At 43.8% G+C, this 20,830-nt stretch overlaps 8 non-coding genes across 8 annotated transcripts; 7 read left to right on the plus strand and 1 right to left on the minus strand.

Annotated features, from left to right (window-relative positions):
* Nucleotides 1-1,974: 1,974 nt before the first annotated feature.
* Nucleotides 1,975-2,047, minus strand: Trnar-ucg. Its single transcript has one exon. It is a non-coding gene; the product is annotated as a tRNA-Arg (tRNA).
* A 2,449-nt stretch (nucleotides 2,048-4,496) lies between these two features.
* Nucleotides 4,497-4,568, plus strand: Trnaw-cca. Its single transcript has one exon. It is a non-coding gene; the product is annotated as a tRNA-Trp (tRNA).
* Nucleotides 4,569-13,453: 8,885 nt separating this feature from the next.
* Nucleotides 13,454-13,524, plus strand: Trnag-gcc. The gene has a single exon. It is a non-coding gene; the product is annotated as a tRNA-Gly (tRNA).
* Nucleotides 13,525-13,923: 399 nt separating this feature from the next.
* Nucleotides 13,924-13,995, plus strand: Trnam-cau. Its single transcript has one exon. It is a non-coding gene; the product is annotated as a tRNA-Met (tRNA).
* Nucleotides 13,996-14,373: 378 nt separating this feature from the next.
* On the plus strand, nucleotides 14,374-14,455 carry Trnas-uga. The gene has a single exon. It is a non-coding gene; the product is annotated as a tRNA-Ser (tRNA).
* An 885-nt stretch (nucleotides 14,456-15,340) lies between these two features.
* Trnaq-uug lies at nucleotides 15,341-15,412 on the plus strand. Its single transcript has one exon. It is a non-coding gene; the product is annotated as a tRNA-Gln (tRNA).
* A 496-nt stretch (nucleotides 15,413-15,908) lies between these two features.
* On the plus strand, nucleotides 15,909-15,980 carry Trnaq-uug. The gene has a single exon. It is a non-coding gene; the product is annotated as a tRNA-Gln (tRNA).
* A 2,216-nt stretch (nucleotides 15,981-18,196) lies between these two features.
* On the plus strand, nucleotides 18,197-18,278 carry Trnas-gcu. Its single transcript has one exon. It is a non-coding gene; the product is annotated as a tRNA-Ser (tRNA).
* Nucleotides 18,279-20,830: the final 2,552 nt, after the last annotated feature.

The raw sequence follows: 20,830 nt of genomic DNA on the forward strand, positions 1-20,830 counted from the left end.
TCTGCAACTTCACTACCATTGCCTGTGTGCCTGTGCACACATTGGTGAGAAAACAGGAGCTTCTGGGTTTCATCTACAGGTGAGAAACCACTGCACACGTTTTCTTGTTGGGCTGGAAATCACTGCTCTCCCCCGGCCCTCTCTCCTAGGCTCCAGAATATTTGGGTGTTCTAGTTATTCCTTGCTTGTGTACACACATTCTCCAAAGCAACACCCTCTACCTCCAAAAGCTCATTCCTCCCAGGTGTGGTGAACCGTGCCTATTATCCCAGCCACCTGGGGCACTAGGCAAGATGATAACTGAATTGGGGGTCAGCCTTGGCTACATAGAGGTCAGCCTAAGCTACAGAGTGGTGCCCTGTCTCAAAGGAATCTAAAAATGCAAACAAATATGGCCCCAACTTTCAAGACTTTTTAGTATAAACAATAACAGGTGTTAAGTGATTAAAATGACAAGTGCGGGGCAGGGAGACAGCTCAGCAGGTAAAGGCCCTCACCACCAAGCCTGAGGACCTGAGTGTGATCCCTGGGGCCCACATGGCGGGAGGAGAGCGCCAACTCCTGCAAGCTGTCCTCTGACCTCTACACAAGCACTGCGGCAATGCCTCCCCCCACTAAATAAATAAATGTAATTAAAAAGAATAGTGAGTGTCGTGTGCTCTAGTAGCTGAGAAACATACGCTAGATCCCAACTACAAAGGTGGTGTATGTTTTCTAGAGTGACTCTAAACCCCAAGGTACACGGAGACTGGTTCCAATGAATGAATGCATTGTAACTTTTTTGTTAAGCTCTGAATCTTTCACGGGATAGAATGAATCCTACTTTAGTTCAGATCTGAATGTCGTGTCAGGCTGAGCCAAACTGGAGGCAATGTAGCTGTGTTCTAGCCTTAAACCTCATGGACCAGGGCTACAGTGGGGGAGAGCTTTGCCCCGGTGAAACATTGCTTCTGGAGGGGCGGCAATGAGAAGTCACACTGGAGATACCGTGGGTGGATTAGGTCCACTGGGCTCTTCCGATTTGGAGGGAACACACACCTGGTTGGGTTTCCGTCTAGAGCTGACAGGAAAGGAGCGCTGGGGGCCGGGACCTTTAGCCCGACCGAGGATTTTCTGCTCCTCCCCCGACCAATCGTGAGACTAGAAATTTGTCCTTCCTCATGCAGCAAATATTTCTTTACCCTGATCCTTGAACATGAGTCATATGAACATGAACCATATGAACATGAATCATATGAACATGTATTGATACAACCACTGTACCCTTGACTAATGAAGACAAAGTAGCGATTCTTTAAAAGTATCTAGTAGTATTCTGCTTTTGTTTAAATTTCTCTAAAATATCAGTTTCTCTTCTCTCCTGGCTTCCCTTCTCTCCCCTCTGAGATCATGTTTCACTCAACAGTCCTGGCTTGCCTGAAACCGCTTGTTTAGACCCTGCGATCTTCAAGTTTGTAATGATGCTCCGGCTTCGGTTTCCCGAGAGTTGGGATTACAGGCATGCCAGCTGTTTTTGTAGTCTGGATCTGGTCCGAGTGGGTTCGCTGGGTTTGACTGTAATGGCAACTTCAGTGTCTTTTAGTTTGGCGAAGTCTCCCAGATTTTTGTTTTGCTCTGAGGTAGACTTTTCTCTTTAATAGAGAGGCAGAGGCAGGTGGGTCTCCGAGTTCCAGGCCAGCCTGGTCTACAGAGGGAGTCCCAGGACAACCAGGGCTACACAGAGAAACCCCGTCTCGAAAAAACACAACGAAAGACTTTTCTGAGAGTTAAGCACTGTCGTATTTCAGAAAGTCTCACATTCAGGATTTGGCTCCGTTTCCCCAGTGGCAGCTTTGTTTCTTACTCTCAGAAATCTCCTTGATCTGAGCGATTTGATCCAGGTTAAATATTTTTGTCTTCTCTGTGCTTAACCAGTACTAACTTTATGCCAGGAAACAGTTGTCAGAAAAAATCGATAGTAAAAACACTACCAGTCAACCACGAAGGGATTCGAACCCTCAATCTTCTGATCCGAAGTCAGACGCCTTATCCATTAGGCCACGTGGTCCCACACAGAGGGGCTACTTCACATTTGTTATTGTAAAATAATCTGTTCTCTTCGTGATTTGGGGTTGTTAGCGCTATTGTTACTACAGATTCATTAGTGAAATACGTTTAAATTGAATATCATGGAGTTTCAACCAGAAACAATTGAAGACAGGAATTTGGTGATTCAGTCATCGATAATAGTTTGTTGTTGTTGTTGTTTAATCGTTCAATTGAACGCAAGGATAACAGGCCGTGTGCTAACAGCGCTAGTGCTTCAGTTGGGCGTTGAAGGAGAGGAACCATGCACTCACTGCTGTACAAACCCTGGAGCCACCGCTACCTAGCGACGTTTCCAGGTCAAGAATTCTCCTTGTGCTCTCCACAGACCCCACTCAACACAGACTTTAGACATAAATTCAGACAGTATAAAAGAGATTCAGGAGTGGAGACCAGAAATGTTATAATTTGGACGGCTGAGGGAGGGGCAACATCGACCTGTCAGGCCTGAGAAGGCTCAACTCCAACCTGACACTGAAGAGATGAAGGCGACGGGATTTGTGCCGCCCGCCACGTCTGTTCCCACCCTGTAGTTCCCCAGAGAAGCTGTCTTCACTGGGCTGGGCTGAGGAGGCCTGCAGGTGATCCGCCGTGTTCTCCAAATCCCTCAGATTCATGTGCAAACCCCAGTTCTTCATAAAGTCACTGTACCGGCAGATAATGTCTTTGAAGAGGTGATAAGGCAAAGTGATTTTTGTGGGTGAGACCAATGTGACTGTCATCCTTCCAAGAGGGTATTAGGAAACCGTCCGCAGAAGAAGACCACATAGATTGAGCAGACCAAGCCAAGAGAAAGAATCCTTAGGAAGAAATCCTTGATCTTTGCCTTGTAGTCGCCCAAACTATGAAAGAGAAAAATACCTGTTTTGATCTGAGTGTGTAATGCGTATATGATATCTATCTATCTATCTATCTATCTATCACCTATCTATTTCACCACAGTTAACAAATAAAGCAGACAAATAAACAAAAAGAAATCCGTTGTTTAAACACCGCTCCCTGCAGTATTAGTCCTATAAGACTAATGCTTTGTCTTTATCCATCTTAGAAGGCCTGACATTGTGACCCTCTCTCTTCACTCCTACATCTCTCTCACTCCCCCTCTTCCTCCCCACAGGGTCTCACACTGCAGATTAGGATACCCTCGGATACCTAGACGAGCCTCAAACTGGAAGTTTATCCCCTTAATAACCTGATTTTGATGGTTACTCTTTCTGAGACTTATTCCGGCTTGTGGAGAGAGAAGACCAAGTCTCAAATCTGACTTCAGCGATTGGCTTTGAAGATATTAACGGGCTGAGAAGCAAGAAAAAGTGAATGGATCAAACTCTATGAACGGGGATGGGGATTTAGCTCAGTGGTAGAGCGCTTGCCTAGCAAGCGCAAGGCCCTGGGTTTGGTCTTCAGCTCTGGGGAGGAAAAAACTCACAAAACAAAAAAACAAAAACAGAATCCTTAAAAGAAAAAAAAAACTGTATCAGCTGTTACCATGGCAAGAAATAAAGAACTCAAAGAACACACACCCCCACACTATCAAAACAACGGGGACTCGCAAACTTTTCCCTGCAGTTCACCTGGGGATTTGGTTAAAACACATACCTTTGATTCATTTTCAGATTCCGCAGCAGGAAAATTTCCTTTTTCTTAATTGAGGGTTCTGGCATGTAAACCTAGCATTTGGTAGACTAAGGCAGGAAGATGGCTTCCTAATTCGAGGCAAGAGTTTGTCTTAAAAACCCTAGTAATCGGCTCTTGGGCACTCAAGCTCTAGTAGCCGCCCGCTTTGCTTCGGAATACAATCCTTTGCTCCTTTGCAAAAAACTCAGAACCCCTTCCCGCGGCCCTAGGAACAACAACAATAATAGATGCGTGCTGCTGATCCTGGGAGGAATTTCTGAGACCCGCGGAACTGAGGACTATCTCAGCAAGGGCGCTTTGCTTGGAGTTACTGATGTGAACTGAGCGAGCCGCGGAGGCACTATGAGTGCCCGGGAGCCGGTGGACTCGGACCCGGAGGCGAGGCTTCGGGGCCACTACTTGTGGCCCTCCAGGGGCCAGTTCGCGTGACACTTTGCAAAGCTTTGGCGCACTGCAAATCTGAAAGTCTAGTCTAGGGTAGGAAGAGATGTGTCTTGGTCCTGTGTGCTGCGAATATAAGCTCCACACAACCACTGTTTTTCTGAAAAGTAGAAAAATAGAGAAAATGAGAAGACCGTATGTAAGAAGGAAGCGAGTTTGGGGGTTAAGGTTAAATCAGGGAATTCCTTACTCTGTCACGCAAGGCCTTGATGAAGCTGTGCAATGTGAAGACACAATGGATCAAACTTCAAAATAACAGTGAAGAAATAGTTTAACCAGGTGAAGAGGTCATTCAGGGTCCTTAAATTACCCTGAAAGCACTGCGAGGGTGTGACCTCGTGGCGCAACGGTAGCGCGTCTGACTCCAGATCAGAAGGTTGCGTGTTCAAATCACGTCGGGGTCAAGTGTTTTGGTTAAGGTGGGTGACTGAACAGATTCTCTCGAAGAAAGGCTAAAATTAACCTCTTGTGGAGTGTAGCTTGAGGGCTGTGCAAACAAACACACACAGTGTATTTGCTCTCAGTGAGATTTCTGCAGTGTCTTTCCTCTTGGGTTGTTACTGGGAAAAGTGAGTTCCAACTTTCGCTACTCTCTCAAGAGAGAGTCTGTAAAGAACGCCTTTTTATATATAGTCTCACTATGTAGCTGAGGCTGGCCTTAAACCTCTTATCCTCCTTCCTCAGGTTCCAGTGTTGGGATTACAGACATGCAATTGACATCTAATTATGTTGGTTTTAAATGTAAATCGTATCATGGAATCTACATGTACCTGTTGCCCCCCACCCCCACCCCCTGGCCTTTCAGGTCTCGAACCACAGGACTTGTTTCTGACAGGGTGTTCTGAAAAGGTATTCTCTGCCCTTCACTGCTTGGATTAGATGCTCCTTTTTCAGTGCTCAACAGAAACGTACCAGTTCTCCCAAGGCAGAGAGAACTTTTCATCCTAGTCAGACCTTCACTTCCTGGATGATCTCCACTGACAAGTAAAGGAAAAGTCAGTGTGTATGATGTGGTAACCCCAGGGCCTAGCAAAGCATATGGTGTACGGAAGGTGCTTAATAATGTTGAAGGAGCTATGGAAGGAGAAGGAAGATAGATACCACGAAATACTAAACAATTTGGCAAAGACATTAGAAGCAGAGTTCATACAGGGTAGAAGCAGGTAGCATACAGACCTAGTAGCTCAGGGAGCAGCAAGAAGAAACCCCTAGAGGTGTGTGGCACAGCACCAAGTGCGGCTGCCAGCCAGAGTTCGCTTGGTTTTCCTGAAGTGTTTTTACAAGCACATCCTCAATTAGACATAATGGGTTTCACTGTGACATTTTTACATAGATAGAATGTATCTTCATTATATTCATCCCTTATCACCTTCTCTTGCCTCCCTCCACTTCTGTCCCCCTCTTCTCTCTTCCCAATCAGACCCTTCTACTGTGTGTGTGTGTGCGTGTGTGCGTGTGTGCGTGTGTGCGTGTGTGTGTGTGTGTGTGTGTGTGTGTGATGAATGCATGCCTGCCTGTCTGTCTGTGTCTCTGTGTGTTCCACTTTCATTGAGGATGCTTATAGGAACAGGACTAAGGGGACTTACGGGAGCATAGGCATTTTAGAACAGTGGCTTCTGAACTCCCTCACAGCCATTAGATCCTATGTAACCAGGGTGTGTGATGTCTTCAGCGACAGGGGCTTACCTTCCAGTTCTGGTGGGCAACCAAGAGCAATCACAATGACAAGTATTGTTTTGAGGGCCTGGGGGCCTCCCTGCCCAACAATTCATAAAGAAGTAGCCCATCCCTGTTTGCGTTTTCACTCATCACCCAGTGGCTTCTAAGAGCAGCTTTATCCATTCACACATCTGTTAAAACTCTTTTTTTATTTAACAATTTTGCATTACAGTTACTGTGCACATGTGTGTAAAGGTCAGAGGACAATTTACCAGAATTGGCTCTCTCTTTCCACTGTGTGGGTCCTGAGACAGGGTCTCACTCTGTACCTCTGGCTGGCCTAAAACTTGTTATATAGAACAAGCTAGCCTTGAACTTACAGGGATGCACTTGCCTCCACCCCCCAGTACTGAGATTAAAAGCCCGTACCACTCCAGCCACAATCATGGCTTTCTTACAAATATAAAATGAACTTGCGTTTTTTTTGCTTCTTTGTTTTGTTTTTCCAGACAGGGTTTCTCTGTGTAGGCTTGGCTCTCCAGGCATTCACTATGTAGACCAGGCTTGCCTCGAACTCACAGAGATCCACCTATCTCTGCTTCTCAAGTGCTGGTATTAAAGACATGCACCACCACTAACCAGCATGAACTTGTGTTTCATTTCATTCAACACTTAATGAGTAAATGTGTAAACTGTCACAATCAATGAAAAGGAGAACTAACATGTATGCACACACCCAAGACAAAACCAGGAAAGTAGAGTGAATCTGGGATAGAGCTAGGCCTGTCACCTACAAAAGAATAATCACATTTCACCTGAGACAATCCATTTACATTCCTAGGACAAACATTATTTAAAAAGTGATGCCTTTTCTGTAATGTAGAGTTTTACAATTACTTTGAGACAATAAAAGAAATAGATTTCTAGACAATGAAATACCTGGAAATGTGCACTAGATAACACACACAATAATCTTTGTATTGGGGGGTGTATTTTAAAGTTTTTCACAATTTTTCATATGTCAAAGACAAAATGCTATTTGTCAATCAAAATTCAAGTTTCTAAAAACAAAATAAAAAACAAACAAACAACAAAAACAAAGAAAAACCCTAGGATAGGACTCAGATTGGTAAGGATAGACATTAGTGAGAACTATACATTGCAAGCTGGGTTGGGGGCTTAGGCCTAAAATCTTAGTATTCTAGAGGCCAAGGCAGGAGATACCCTTGAGTCTGAGGCTATTCTGTGTTCTAATGAATTCCAGGATAGCTTGGAATGTAGAATGTCTCAAAAAATGTCAATACAAGGAGAAGTTGTTGTTAACTTCCTAGCTGTCTATTGTGTAGCAATTTCTTCCTAGATTAAAGCCTTCCTTCTTGGAGGAAAGCTCCTTAAGACACCGCTGTTAAAGGAAGGCGAACAACAGAAAGTTTTTACCAGACGCAGCGTATCCATCCTGTGCAGAAGCTCCTTCAACTCAGGAAGTAAACAACTTGAAACAGTTTTAAGAAGTCCCTGAACCTGACCAGATTCACCACTACTGCCTCCCTCCCTAAGCTTATATAAGCAGTAAGACGTGCTGGGAGCCCCAAGAGCAGAAGAACTGCCTGGAAGCAGCAGAAGCCAATGGAGCTACCAGGAAGGGACACTCTCAAGCCAGTGGAGCAGCCTGCCTTTGTGTGTGTGTGTGTGTGTGTGTGTGTGTGTGTGTGTGTGTGTGTGTGTGTGTGTTATACTCCAGGCTTCCAACTTTTCTGAACCGTTACCCATGCTGGCTTGGTAATACAGCTGTCTGAGTCATTTCTGCTCCTGTAAGTAAATCTTCATCTTTTTTTTTTTTTTTTTTTTTTTTTTTGGTAACTCTAATAAAACACATTAGTTCCCCAGCTGGATTTGGGTGGTATCTGTCTTTTGGTTTATTATCAGTTCCCTTTCTGGTGTGAGTAGATATTTATTCATATCATATAACGCTTTCCACCAAGTTGGGAGAGGCCTTAGCTTTTGGTCATGATTGGAATAGACAGTACATTTCCCTGCCATCTTCTGGAGTTCTCAGTTGATCTTTCTCAGGCAGGTACTAGAAGAGGGTGGAACCACCCAGGGATTCTAATCATCTGCTGTGCACTTTCCACGTGCTTCGTGAGGCTGAGACCCCCTGAGAAGGGGCTTCCGGGTACTTTCACTCATTGTCTGGTCTACTTGAGAGTCATTTCAGCTGATATACCAAAGATAGGCTTAGGATTACTCAGAGCCATAAAAACAGACGTCAAAGCAGTACAGTTGAAAGACCCCCAGTGGAGATCTTCCCTCAGGAGAGACCCCGAACCCAAGGAACACGCCGAAACCACGGATCAGATGCAAACAGCAAGAGGGTTTATTCAAATGCACAGGTACCTGGGGCGACAAGTCTCTCGGAGGACTTGCGCGCCTTCCTAGGGAAAGGGGGACTTCTTATAGGATCCCAGGGGCAGAAGCACGGTTACAGAAGCGAGAAGCATAGTTACAGGGTTCCCATTGGTTGATTCAAATAAGGCCAGGGTGAACTTGGGGACATCTCGGAATTTGGATGTGTGCGGCTGACTTGGCCTTGTCTAGGGCACAGTGGTGTTTTCCTAGCCCAACTGTCTATTCCCCAAGGCTAGGTGGCCCACCATAGATATCCTGTTTTGACTCAATGGTTTATCTCCCAAGGCCGGGTGGCCGACCATAGTTATGAACTCCTGTTTGGCCTTCTTCCCCAGAACCGCAGATATCCTGTTCTTTATGTTTAAGCCTTGCAAAATGGCGTTGCAGCAGTCAAGCTAAAGCTATTGTAGGGGGTCTTTCACAGTATCAGTCCAAACTTCTATCACACAGCAAACTGTTCAGTAGCCATTGCAGAGAATCCCAGGAGTATCTAACGAAACATGGTTAAGACTCTTAGCATGGCTGAGTTTGCTGTCTCAAGACAAAACCAAAACAACAACAAAAACCAAATAAACAAACAAACAAACAAACAAAAAGAAACTTGAAAGATGTGTGAAGTTATTATTTTCTAGGTATCATGGTACATCAATCAGAATATACAGCATGTTCCATGTGAATAACTAATGATTCTACTTAATGCTAACAGCATATACCTGTTGGTAGGAGATTAAGCAGTATTTTAAGTGTGCTTTTTTTGTGTGAACTGTCATCTATATTTTCCAGATATGTATGATAAAGCCTTTTCTTGAAAAGTGGAAAATATAACTTACGTAAAAAACTGCTGAGCAGATATTCAGTGCCAGTTTCCTAGAGCAATGAATCATGCCCAGGGTTTCCACTGTTCAGTGTTGAGAAGAGCCACTATTAACTGGTGATTCCAATAAACTATGGCCCCCATCAACGCTGTAAGAATGATGGCTGACAACGTGAGTGTCGGTGCTGGAGTCAGGCCCAAGTACACAGAACGTGTGTGGCTTGGAGTGAAAAATGGGAGCTATTTGATTCGAGAGCAAGGGGGTGGGCAGGAAGGCCGAAAGAACTATGCACCAATAACAGTCTAGATGAAGGTTTGTATAGAGGGACACGACAGTTCTACAGAAAACGCGGCTTTCCCTAACTCAAGAAAGTAGCAGTGAGAATTCTCAGTTGTTGCTGTTGTGTTTTGCGGCATAGTGCAGAGCATCACCTGAGAATTAACAGTTACATTCAGAAGAGAGTGGGCCGCTCATCAGGCTTTATCAGAGCTTGGACGCAGTTCCCCTCCGCTGCCTGTGTTCTTTTCCTCTGGTGTTGTTAAGGTGCAGTTATTCTGAACACTTGTTAAAATGGCAGGACAGGGGTCCAGAGAGATGGCTCAGCAGTTAAGGGTGACTTGCTCAGAACCAGCTTTAGAGGACTCTTTTCCAGCACCGTCGCCAGGCAGTTCCAGAGCACCTGACACTTCTGACAGTTTGTGCGCCCTTAACACGAATAAACAGTTACCCTTTAAAAACCCGGCAGGACAGTCTATCCGAGTGACTGTGTAGAGAAAGGAACTGCAGGGTACAGCTGACCTCAACTCCACACAGCAAGAGCAGCTGAGGGTTTCCAGACAGTGGCTGGGTGAGGGCAGGGCAAAGACAGGGGGATGGGAGGGCCCTCACTCACTGGCATGGCTTGGCAGGATTCTTACTAAAAACTGGGCTAGGCAGGGCAAAGTTGGGGCTTTTGTACCAACAGAACCCAGGAAGCTGGCAGAACTGTGGTCAGTGAGGAAATTCTTGTGGGTGTGTGCTGCTCGAACTGATTCTCTTCACTACCTCACTCTGGAGAACCTCATGGCCAGAGGGTCAAGGTGACATGACCCATGGCTGTGAAGATTCTAGATTTGGAGGTGGGAAGGCAAAGCTGAGACATGGAATCATGAAGCCCAAGCTGACCTGAGCTTGCTATGTAGTGAAGGATGAACTTGAACCAGGCATTGACTGCCATAGCCAGCATCCTGGTTTTATACTCCCCTGCGAACTAAGAAACGGCCTTCCTGCCTTCCTTCCTTCCTCCCTTCCTTTCTTCCTTCCCTCCCTCCCTCCTTCCCTCCCTCCCTCCTTTCTTTTCCTTTCCTTTCCTTCTCTTCTCTTCTCTTCTCTTTTCCTTCTCTTCTCTTCTCTTCTCTTCTCTTTTCTTTTCTTTTCTTTTCTTTTCTTTTCTTTTCTTTGAGACAGCCTTTTCTTGTGAAGCACTGGCTGTCTCGGGACACTCTGTAGACCAGGCTGGCCTCAAACTCAAAGATCTGCCTCCTTCTGGGATTAAAGGTGTGTGCCACCACTGCCCCGTAACATTTTGATTTCTTAATACCAAAAAAAAAAACAAAAACAAAACAAAACAAAACAAACCCCAAACACATAAAAAACACACAAAACAAACAAACAAACAAACAAACAACCAACCAAAACTGTCCTTAGAGACTAGTTACTTCCTATAACAATGCCACTGACTTTGCTTTGCTGACATAGTTGAGGTGTAAACCCTAGAAAAGAAGGGGCTCATGTTTGTGAATGAAAAGAAAAGCAAGGAAAGGAAAGGACGTGACTGCTCCTTGGTGTGGTGGAGGAGGAACTTTATTGTAGATAGAAGGGAGAGCACAGAGGCAGAGACTTCTGGGAGAGTCCAGAGTGGACATGACCCTGAGCCAAGTGAGGAGAAGGGGGAAGGAGAGGGAAAGGAACCTCCGACCAAGACAGGCAGCCTAGGTCAAGAAATTGACCAAGAGAGGGGAACCAGGTGCAGAAGCCACGAGGCCCAAAGAGGGTGGGAAACCAAACAGTTAGATTATGTAGGGAAGGGCAGCTCAGCCCCGGGGCTGGAGAAGTTTAGGGTAGGGGATGAGATAAACCAGTCATGAGGGCCCTGTAACAGGTAGGGACTGAGGGATGCAGGGAGAACCTGGCAGCCAGCCCAGCGTCAGCTTTGATATGTTAGGTAGGCATCTCAGCCATTGTCCCAGAGCTTGAAAAGGAACAGTTTGGAAGGTGACCACTTCTGTAAATGTCATTTTAATTTTACCTCACGTGTGGCTCACCAGTTTAAAATGTGTGTGTGCTTCTGCTTTGGTTAGATTGTTTTTTTTTTTTTTTTTTTTTTTTCTTTTGAGTTCAGCATTTGTGTCTCATTGCCCGTTTTGACTGAGTGTGACTTCTATTGAGCTCGTCCGACAGTGACATGCTAACCATTCTTAATGACTCCAATATTTGGGAAGGAGATGGTAGGTTCCTATAGTGTATCAATCCAAAGACTCAAAAAACCAAATTAACCAAACAACAACAATCCCGAAGTAACACACAAAATTCAGACCCCCAAAATAGGCTTTGGTTTCCAATAGTCAAAGGAGTGTCTTTTAGAGTCAAGGTGTACTTTTTTTTTTTTTTTTCTGTGCTAGAACACGAGAAACAAAGCGGTTTCACGGAGGAAGGACTTACTCTAGTTCAGAGATTTCAGCGATACATCCCATCACGGTGAAGAAGACGTAATGGCAGGTGAAGCCGCTGACAGGGAGCAGCAGAACGTGTTGGATTCTGCTTTAGCGTGCTTATTCAGTCCAGAACCCCGACCCGAGGAATGGTTCCGTCCTCACTTGGGGCATGTCTTCCTAATCCAGAGCCTCCCTTACAGACATTCCTAGCAGCCCGCCTTTTCAGTTATCCTGCCAGTGGCAGTCATTTTCAATCACAGGGCTTGACGCAGGGTCTGTATATATAGTTTAGGCCGGTTTTGAACTGGGGGCTTCTGGATAGCGAGGAATGACTTTGAACTCCTGATCAGCTGCCTTCCCCTCCCAGGTGATGCGATTACAGGGTTGCCCCAACATAAAACAAAGTTATGTGTTTTAACTTCACTGTAAGACAGCTAGCTATAAGATTACCTAGCTACTGGTTTTCCCATACATTTAATTTTTTAAAGCATTTCCCCCCGCCCCTACATTTTGTGGGAGTTGGTATTGAATGTAAGGATGGAAAATATCTCGGTAGGGGAAAACAAACAGAAACTATCCCAGTGGTTTACTCTCCTTATTAGCAAGAGTTTATTTCCCACACTTCCATCAACTTAGCATTCCATTCTCCAGGAACCAGGCTGTTGCAAATAAGCGTTTGTTTATTTCAGGACTCCCCTGAAATACCCATCAGAGTCTCGGTGGGAGACTTTGAATGACTGCTTTGCACGCAGCCTTTGGGGTGGTTATAAAATATTTTGTCCAACATGTCAGGTAACAGGCTTCTATCCAAGAGTCAAATGAATGATTTTGAAGAGAAAATTTTCAGTCCATGGATGCCTTCCGATGACCACAGCTACTCAACGTCCTTCGTCGGATTAGAGATCCTCGCTCCAGGTAAGTCCCTGCTCAATAACTGACTCACATAAACTAACTGACCCTCCCTCCGTTCCTCCGTCCCTCCCTCCTCTCTCTCTCTCCCTCTCTCTCTCCCTCCCTCCTCCCTCCCTCCCTCTCTCTCCTAGACAGGTTCTCACGTAGCTCTGGCCAGTCTGAATCGCTATGTTAACCCCAGGTGGGATAGAGTCGAGGGCTCAGAGGTCTGGGGAGCGGGGTATGGGATGGAATTCACAGAGATTTGTCTGCCTCTGCCTCCTTGGTGCTGGGCTCGCAGGTGTAGTTAAATGTTTTTATTATTTTCTTTTAAAATGTTTCATTTTAAACTGTTAGAGATGAGTAGTTAAGAACAAGTTAAGGTGATTTTATCAAAATTTGAGCGGTTTCTCTTACTTTCCAGCTCGCACCCTACTTGTACGACTTAGAGAAACTTGGTTACAGCTCCAGCTCTTCCTTTTCAGAAACCAGGAAGAACCTTTAGTTTGTTGTTTCGGCTTCTTGCTTTTTCTTTTTTCTTTTCTCCCTCCCAAAGCAGCCCAAAATACCCTTCCACCCTTGAAAGGCTCTGCAACTCTGCTCTGAAGAAGTGATTGAGACCAGATGGACCAGACTGCCGACTTTCATTCCATTTTATACAGACTTTCAGAGTGTTTCTTCCATGTAATAAAAAATCTCTTAACATTTTTTAGTAGAGATAGTCTCTATTTTTAAATAATCATCTGAAAATTAAACTAACCAAAAGGGATGAAACGGTACAAGAATAAACACATAATAGAAAGAATAAGAGGGAAGAAGGGCACAGCATTGGTGGTTCAGTGGTAGAATTCTCGCCTGCCACGCGGGAGGCCCGGGTTCGATTCCCGGCCAATGCACTGTTATCTTTTGAAAGTTCTTCTGTTACGAAGTCACGAAAAACAAGTCATTGTGGGTCCAGAACTTGAGGAGTATATGGAGTTGAAAGCTTTTGAAAGCTTGCTATTTAAAATTTTGACATTTAGTGTGCCTTTGGTTTTCTATAACAACGAGCTCCCGAGCCCCAGCTCCAGCTCCAGCTGACTGATTTTCAGCTGGACGAATTCCTAAACCGGGGAATTTGGCATTGGGTAGCGCAGTCGTTTAGAGATATCAAGCAATGTAACGTTTCCTATCCTGCTCGACAGTCACCAAATAATTAGAAAAAAGAAAACTGATTCGAAAATAGTCAGAGGCCGAACGCCTTTTTTTTTTTTTTTCTTGAATAAAGACTAGCAGGCTGTGACATATTCACCATGAGCAGAGTGGCGCAGCGGAAGCGTGCTGGGCCCATAACCCAGAGGTCGATGGATCGAAACCATCCTCTGCTAGCTTTTTGAAAAGCTGCCAGGTTTCGGGGAAAAGCTTAACAATGTGTATCACAGACTCTTGTATAGACTTTTGAGTACCAAACTTGAGGTAAAAGAATTACAAAGGTAGGTGTTTTAAATAACTACTTCCTGTATTCAGGTTCTGGTAGAGTTTGCCATTCAGCTTCCTAGATTCGTTGTCATTTTGGCCTGAGCCTCTTGCAAGGTCCTGAGGACGCCCCACACCAGAAGGCTACAATTCCTGTCTGTCAGTCTTCAATCTCAGTCTATTGTTGACAAACCGTGTAGCTCTGTTACTCCATGGTAGAAACATTGTTCCGAAAGAATACAAGAGAATTACTTCTCATGGGAATATATCCTAACCCTGTGTTCACTCTTGTAGTCGTGGCCGAGTGGTTAAGGCGATGGACTTGAAATCCATTGGGGTATCCCCGCGCAGGTTCGAATCCTGCCGACTACGGAGTACTGTTTTCTTTGCAGATAATAAAAATCTGTCCTACCAAGTGTATGAACACTGAAGCTGGTTGGGAACAGCATTTTATTCCAATTCCATTTTCTTCCTTTGAATGGTTGGGGACAGCATTTTATTCCAATTCCATTTTCTTCTTTTGAATTTAGCAAGACGCAAGCTACTACTGGTTTGATACCGAAACCAATTTTAGGTCAAAACTCCAAAACTTCGCCTGTACTCACCTACTTCCCTTTGATTGTCCAAGACCTTGGGCACATGCAGCAAAATACACCAATCCAGAGTGTATTTAATGTTTTGAAACCAGTATTTCCAACATATTTCCAGTTTGGCCTACCTCTAGATTGTTTCAGAGGACAAATTTCTGAGTCAAAATACTAGGCAATTTTCAAAACTGTTTTTGTGTAACTTTTATTCAAAAAATAAGTCTATCGTTATTTAAAACGCCCAGGCTTCGCAATGCATTGTTGTCGAAGAGAAAAATAAACATAATAAAATATATTATTAGTATTACATAAGCAATCAATCCATTGTGAAGTGCGGATAAAGACAAAGAAAGAAGTAAAAATATTTAAATAGGTAAAGCAATCCATTTTATCTCTCAAATTACAAATAAATTCTCATATTTAGCTCCTTTTCTTTTGCATTTTCCATACGCCTGTTTTTGCCAAGAGATTTAAAAGTGTTGGCACTTTTTTCTGTAAATTTTAGTCCAGCAAATGTCAGGTCTGGCAAACACACAATTCTCAAGCAGCCGCTGTACCCAAATTACTCTCCAGCGGTGCAGAATCAGGTTGTACATCCAGACCAAGAAGGCAGAGGAAATCAGTCTCCACACTCTCGGTCTAAGTTTTGCCAACGGTCCCGCTCATTGTGGGCCCCATGGTGTAATGGTTAGCACTCTGGACTTTGAATCCAGCGATCCGAGTTCAAATCTCGGTGGGACCTCACAGTATTTTTTTTTTTTTTTTTGGCGCTCCTCCCTTACAATTATTTCAGAGCAAATTCAGAACCGCGCCCCCTCCAGAAGGTAATATCTTGAACATTTTTCTCAGCTCATCTTTTGCCCAGACTGCAAAATAAGATTCTTTTCTTCTAAACCAAGGATCCATGTGTCTTTATTGTCTCTCTTTTCTTTTGTTGGAAAGTAGAGTTACCCTAATCGGGCAAATTTTGGTGCAAACGCGAAGATTAGGGATAGGTCTTGTTTATCTCGGAGCTGACTGAATTCCTATGTAAATGAGTAACTCAATATTGTTTGAACTTCTGTAGATTTTATACATGAACTTGCTTCTTACAGAACAGAGCACGTGAGTTATTCAGTGCATTTTCTGTCTGAGGTAAACTTGTTATGAATGAAAAATACAATTTACCTCTTAATGGAAACTAAAATGTATTTAATCATACTTTAGGTAGTTTATTAAGGAATGTGCACTCCGTGTGTGGCCCCATGGTGTAATGGTTAGCACTCTGGACTTTGAATCCAGCGATCCGAGTTCAAATCTCGGTGGGACCTTTGTGTTTTGCGTTTCTTCCACCAGTGTGTGAATCTTCCTTCTGCTTCTTCCAGTGGGTGGATCACCCCTCCTTACACTCATTTCTGGCCTATGCAAAGTGTATGTGTTGTTAGCGAGCTATTTGTTCAAGTGTCTTATGTATTCTTCCTGGAATCTTATCTTTGGAACCTCTTCAAAATATATTTTCGAACGCAAAAAGAAATGGTAGCAACAAGCTTCTTCTCATGAATTATATGGTATAGTGGCTATTATGCTAGACTCTGAAAAGTGTCCTGTCCATGTCATAGTTCTCCTTCCTCTGCCCCACATCCCCATTCTCCTGAATTATCCATTAGTTCACCTTCAGGATGTACACAGCTAGATGCAAGTACTTCCATTTTTTAAAATTTCAGTTTTTCCTTTTCTTCAAGGCTATTTAAAGTAAAACTGGCATTTAGCACAGCCTCTGTCTTGGAAAGGTTTGGGCTTCACAGTGGTACAGTTGTGTGCGTCTTAGGGCTTCTCTTGTTTGGGACACCATCCAGGCACCTATACTCATGGGCTAACATTATTTAGAAGATAAACTGTCTATTAAAGGTGCATGCCAGTCTTTCAGTAATTATCCAGCTCAAGGGACTCAGGATATAATGTCTAGCACCTGGACTTTAAGCCTCAGTGGTTCTCTCTGTTCTGGTGTCGTTGCTTTTAATTTTTGCCCAGATCAGACGTATACCTGGTATGCATAGGAAGATACACCCTCAGATGTACACTTCCCTACTAAGCAACGAATCCTAGTTCCTCGCTCTTTCTTCTGGTTAAAGGAAACACTAGCCCCATCTCTATTTATTCTGCACTAGGTCATGTTAAAACACACACTTAAAAAAAAGAATAATGATTTTAGGTATAGATGAAAAAGAGACACATGTTCTCTGGTGTGCAGAGACAGGTGTGACTGTTTATTGGTCCTGGATCTCAGGAGCTGGCCTGACTCTCACAGTTGGGCCCTAAGGTTTGTCTTCGAACTCTGTGTGTGACTTCACAGCGTCTCCGCACTGACGTTTCTGCTTCGCTGAAATGGGGTAGAAACTTGACCAAACAACAGCAAAACTTTTCATATCTTGACTAAGCGTGGATGATCACACAGTCCCCGAACATCTCCTGACAACTAGTGAAGAGAGATCATCACAGGTTTTACAGCCTTTCTTTCCACTCTCTCACCTTCTACAGCAAATGTACTGGATACACAAACATCATTTTAAAAAATGAAACCATTTCTTAGTGTATCAGTTACAAAATTTTAGTGATTAGGTATCTGCACACTTCACCCGGTAGTGTCAATGTAGAATGAGGCACCTTGCTTGCACCTTCCTCCAATCACGAATTCCACACACAAACGCTCCAAAGCCCTTTACTCCAGCATGTTGCTGAGTCTTCCAAGGTTTCTCATGATATGTGTTCTTCACACCTGCAGAGCGACAAATCCATTTCATCCGACTGCAAATGTGTCCCTGATGGTCTTTGCTTGGTTTGGTTTAATGTAGAAATAAATAACAATAAGAAATGTATCAAATGGCAATACCAAATGACCAGCTTTGTCACATTTCCCTCTATAAAATGAACAAAACAAAGTGCCCTCAGACAGCCTTGCAAGTCTGTGTCTCAAAGTCTATAGTTTGACGTCTGACGCTAAGAACCAATCATGATTTAGCTGAGTACCCCAGTTCTTCACTCATATCCTACTTGGGCTCCTCGGAGTCAAGTATTATGTCATATGATAGGCATTTATTTATATTAGATGCCTACTTGGGAGCAAGGAGGGATGCATCATAATCCAAACGATGATAGCATTGATATACGTGACCACATAGAAATGAAAAAAATCCAATTTGAGTTTTAAAACGAGAGTCATCATAAATAGCCTTCCTTATTCATTTTTCCTGCTGTGGTTTTACTTAGATCCACTTTTTCCCAGCAGTTTATGTCTGCTTTATTTTATTTTTTTAAAAAATCAAACTAAGAGAGCCATTTACAGACAGCAAAGGCTTTGGTTTCATTAATGACATATGCGATGACGTGACAGGGATTGTAAGAAACAGTCTAACTAAAAAGTCAGATGAAATTAATGGATATCCCCCAAAAACCCAAGCCCAAAGAAAACACCAACTCCTTTACCCCCAAAAAAAACAAAGTCATAGGAGACATAACAAACTATCTATCAAAGCCTCCTAATAGGAATGACGAGGTGGCCGAGTGGTTAAGGCGATGGACTGCTAATCCATTGTGCTCTGCACGCGTGGGTTCGAATCCCATCCTCGTCGTCCAGGTCTCCCACTCTTTCGTGGGTTTGAGGTTTTAGCACCGCCGTGGTGAAGGGCACATGTCCATTTTAAATCTGCAAATTTCTCCTCCAAAACTGATCGATCCTGAACCGCGTGGTCCCCGCCCTCTCTTCTCCTACTGCCTTCGTGTATGTTTCTTTTTGCTCAAATTTGCGCTTTTGAGACTTCAGGCAAGTTTTTACCAAGTTGCCTCACCTTACATCCGCCCCTTCCCTGCCTTTCCACTGTTTCCTAACTGACTGCCTTTTAGAAGCGGTTTTCCTTCCTGTTTCTGGGCATGACGTTCCTTACACTGGTAGTTTTTGCTCTCCTTCGGCAAAACAAAACACAACAAAACGAAAAAAACAAACAAACAAGCAAACCTAACTTGTGAGATTCTGACAGACAGACCGTCTGAGGCATTGCACTGTCTCCTCCCTCCCATCTTCTTACACTTACATCTTAATTTAAGCACAGCGTCCCAGAAAAACCACCACTTACCTGCTTTCAAAGCAAAAGGTTGCCCACCAATAACAGAAACACAGTTGATGGGGCACTAATAAAGACGGTCTCTGAAAAATTTCTTCTCCTTGTTCTTTGTCTCTTTTACAGATAATGACATTGAGGTAGAGTTGTTTCAGACCCGTCACCTGCAGGGCTGAAGTCTTTCCGACGAGTTCCAAGGCAGCGACTGGAGTGGTCAGCTTCCCAGGGGATTTCAGAGCTCACAAGAACTGGGGATTGAATATATATATATGGCTTGAAGACAGCTTATAAACTTTGTCCAGATTGATTTTGTAAATGAATGCACAGGCAGTGACTGTTCTGATTGGAGGCAGTCTGGATTCTTCAGAAAGTGGGTGCTGTAACTTTGTCCCAGAGATGTTCGATGTCAGGGACACCTGAGCAGTCACACCCTGGCCTCTACCTGCACTTTACAGGGAAAAGGAGGCACAATGGAACTTGACTTTTTTCTTTCTCTTTTAAACTTTACACATATCAAACATGCAACAGATATTTATAAATGCTTATAGACATTGCACACGTGTGTGTGTGTGTGTGTGTGTGTGTGTGTGTGTGTGTACATTCGAGTGTTAATGGAGGGACTGAAGGGATTTAAACTTTCCCTAGTTGGAATATATCCAGTGTTGTTACTCTTATACTAATACCTGAGTGCTGGTTTTAATTGTACCTAAGTGTGTTGTAATGTTAGAAAGTAGGGTGGTAGATGTGGGGACTGTTTTGCCTTTCTGAGTCTTCCGTCATGATTAAAAAAAGAAGAACAACAACAAAACAAACAAACAAACAAACAAAAACAAAGAGAAAAGTCAGGCATGGTGGTGCCTGTCTGTAATCCCAGTGGGTGAAAGAAGGCAGATTAGATGTTCAAGAGCATCCTTGGCTAAATATGAATTCCAGGCTACATAAAGAAGGAGAGAGAGAGAGAGAGAGAGAGAGGGAGGAGAGAGGGAGAGAGAGAGAGGGAGGAGGAGAGAGAGAGAGAGAGAGAGAGAGAGAGAGAGAGAGAGAGAGAGAGAGAGAGAACAACCCAAATCTGAGTAGACCTGTGGAAGGCATTTCAACCTATTCAAGAAGGGGTGCCTTAGAGAATAGAGTGGACAAGGTAGCTAAAACCTTAAGAGCTCAGGCCCTCTTGGCCACCCCACCCCTTTGTGATGGTCCATTCATGCCTTTGTGACTGTGCCTGCTTTCATTTTCAATAGCCATTGCTTGCTACAACTCTCTGTGTTTGCGTTTGGGTTCTTAAAGTGAGAACCAAATATAGCCTCAGCAACAGCAGCCCCCTTTGCCTTTCAATAGAGGACTCCATATCTGACACTCGGTACTAGGTTTAGTTCAGGCGCTGAAGATTCATCACTGAGAAACACCAGAAGCAGTGGACACTGCTGCAAAGGCACACAGCGTACAACATACACACTGAGTCCTGTCTGAACAATTGGTTTCTCTATTTTCCTTTGGTATTGTTGAGTATAAAGCTCAGTGCTTCATTCAATGATGGGTAAGTGCTTTACCACTGAGAGAAATGCTCAGATCCTAAATTATTTCTAAAAATAAAAACGAGTATCATAGTTTTGCATTTACCTGCCCCAAAGTGAATTTTACTCTTGAAGGGGATATAAATGAGAAATATTTTTCCAGAAGGCCATTGTTAGTTTTGATCCGAAGTTTAGAGCCTGACTTGGTAGCTAACACTTATAATCCCAGCATTGGGAATGATGCTAAGGCAGGAGTCCCCGATCAGCTTTGACATTATATATCCTTTTGAATCTAGAAATCACATTGCTTATTTCACTTTATTTTATTTAGGCTTCATTCTTTAGACTAAAGGAGATTTTATTCAAAAGCAAATTACAGATTAAAAATGTACTATCATCGGGGCAGTGGTGGAGCACTTGGGAGGCAGTGGCAGGTGGATCTCTGTGAGTTTGAGGCCAGCCTGGTCTACAGAGTGAGGTCCAGGACAGTCAGGGCTGCTACACAGAGAAATCCTGTCTCAAAAACCAAAACCAAAACCAAACCAAACCAAACCA

This window comes from Onychomys torridus, chromosome 5 (assembly GCF_903995425.1).
Source record: "Onychomys torridus chromosome 5, mOncTor1.1, whole genome shotgun sequence".
NCBI classification, from domain to species: domain Eukaryota; kingdom Metazoa; phylum Chordata; class Mammalia; order Rodentia; family Cricetidae; genus Onychomys; species Onychomys torridus.